General features: G+C 31.1%; 1 pseudogene; it reads left to right on the forward strand.

The window, feature by feature from the left end:
* Positions 1-2,041: 2,041 nt before the first annotated feature.
* Positions 2,042-2,123, forward strand: LOC116630365 (annotated as a pseudogene).
* Positions 2,124-2,342: the final 219 nt, after the last annotated feature.

The following is a 2,342-nucleotide window of genomic DNA, read 5'->3' on the forward strand; positions in this document are numbered from 1 at the left end:
ATACTATAGGATGAATTTTTATAGGTCAGTCAACGGACCATTCTGTGACAGTGGTATTTGTTTTCTTAAGGCCTTAGCAGGTCTGTGAGGAAAGTCAATGCAAAAAAAGATGGATACACTGGGTGTAAAGTATGAATTATCAATACATAATAGGTTTAAAGTTTTTCCCCCATATAATTTGAGAGTTGGAATTAAAAAAAAAAAAGAATAGTTTCCAAAACTTTTAATTTTTCTGAATATTTTGAAAAAATTCATTTCCAGAAAATATTTATAATCTAGGTATAGTCATATTATTCTCCAGAGTTGAGATGCATGAAGGAACAAATAAATTTGGTGGGAGGATACTACAATAACCAGTTAAAAAGTAAAAATTCAGTGAGCCAATTATTTGTGATAGATGTAGCCTCAGTCATGGCTCACATCTCATTGAGACCTCTTAGAAAAACCTCCTCCTTTGATTTCGAGTATCAGAGAGTAGAACATTGTTTCGGACACCTATCTCGAGGCTTGACCCAATTTCTTCTCTTTACCTTATTGCTGAAACTCTTGGAAAGAGGGTATGATGGAGGAGAAAATAGTTCCATGGGAAGAGAAAGAAAATCAAGGACATTAAACACGTGGTTTGATGTATTAGAGAACTCTAAATCTATTTTCATATCTATCTACCTATCTATCTAATCCAACTGTCAATCACACTTCAAAAGCTCATCTTTTAATTCTGCTTCAGTTGGAATGATTCTACCTCCTGTTGATAGATAGTGTTCCAGGGCTTGTTGTAGTTACCACTTTCCACATAGCTATACACAGAAAAAAAAAGAGACACGATGTGTTATAACCAAGCTCCGTTGCACTGAATATCGTGGATTCTTCTGTTTGATCCTGACTTGGCTCAGCAAACCTCTCTCTCCTGCTGCCTCATTTTCTAAAAAGATTTACAAAAGAAGACATTTTAGGTTTACACATGGAATTACAGTGACTTGGAAGCATTTATGTTATCTAGACCTCTCCACTCTGGCCATTATTTTAAATCTAAAATTATTTTGCTAACATCTGTTTAAATATTGAAACAGATGACATCAACGTGTCCCTGATGTTCATTAGTGCAAATTTTCCCAGATACTGAGTAGTCACTTAAATTTTATAGATGTAGAAGTTTTCCTGGGAGGGCTCCAAAGTTCAATATTCAAAGTGTCCATGAAGGAAGGTATTTTCATTAAATTATTGGAAATATTGGAATAAAAACAGGTCATATTACTAGGAAATAATTAAATCCTGATGATGTTATATAAATTTCTTAGCTGATCAAATGTTTCTTTTACTTCTTAAAATAAGTATATCATCAGCAGTTTAAAAACTAGTGATTTATTAGTTTAACTTTATAGATATTTATTGCAATCATTTTTGGTATGATGGATTTTATCTTTAAATCAGGAGTAACATCCCTGTGAAAGTTCTATATCCAAATTTCTTAAATCAATTTGAGTAATCATCTACTCTTTTTGTTTCTTTCAAAATAAATATCAACATTCATCTGATGTTTGATGTGTTGATTAACAAATGAATAAGGCTACCATTTTTTTCTTATGTAAAGTATATTTTTCTTCCTTTTGCTTGGACCAAATGTGGGATAGCAATGTAAAGTATTCTCTAGAAAAACCTATCATCATTGCTGATTTCAATTGTCACTGAGTTGTCTCTCAGTTTCTCATTGTTTGTGTCAATGATTCAGAGACACACAAATTTTAATAACCCTTTAATATAGTCTGTATTACTTTTAAAGAACGTACAAAACTTAACACTTCTGATGTGACCAGAACAAGACTTCTACCACTATGATACATACTTTCTTCTGTTAATAGAGGATGAATTACTACATTTTGGTTGGTCCTCAGCTAGAAACACAGAAAGAAGTATGCATAATAACAAGATCTATTTTGTACAATTTAATGAAGAAGTATTTCAAACAAAGCTGTGTGAAATAGATAGTTTTTCTGAGAAACACTTTTACTTTATAAATGCCATGTTTATTTTTAAGTTTTGAATCGCTTCTCGGCCTTTTGGCTAAGATCAAGTGTAGTATTTTTAAGTTTTGAAACTTATTTGAAAATATTTTTACACCATTCAATGAATTCTACTTCAAACTTATACATGACATAATTAAAAACTATTTGAAATGGTTTTGTTTTCTAAATGGTAAATGGATCTTTTAAAAATACCAATTTTAAATACTCTTAAAGAGGGCACTGTGTATGTGAGACTCGTATTTTTTCTTACCATGAAATTAACAAATTAAATTCTTTATATTTTTAGGGCTGTTCTTTCTCAAATATTTTTTTGCCACT

This window comes from Phoca vitulina, unplaced genomic scaffold (genome assembly GCF_004348235.1).
Source record: "Phoca vitulina isolate PV1807 unplaced genomic scaffold, GSC_HSeal_1.0 scaffold3, whole genome shotgun sequence".
Taxonomy (NCBI): domain Eukaryota; kingdom Metazoa; phylum Chordata; class Mammalia; order Carnivora; family Phocidae; genus Phoca; species Phoca vitulina.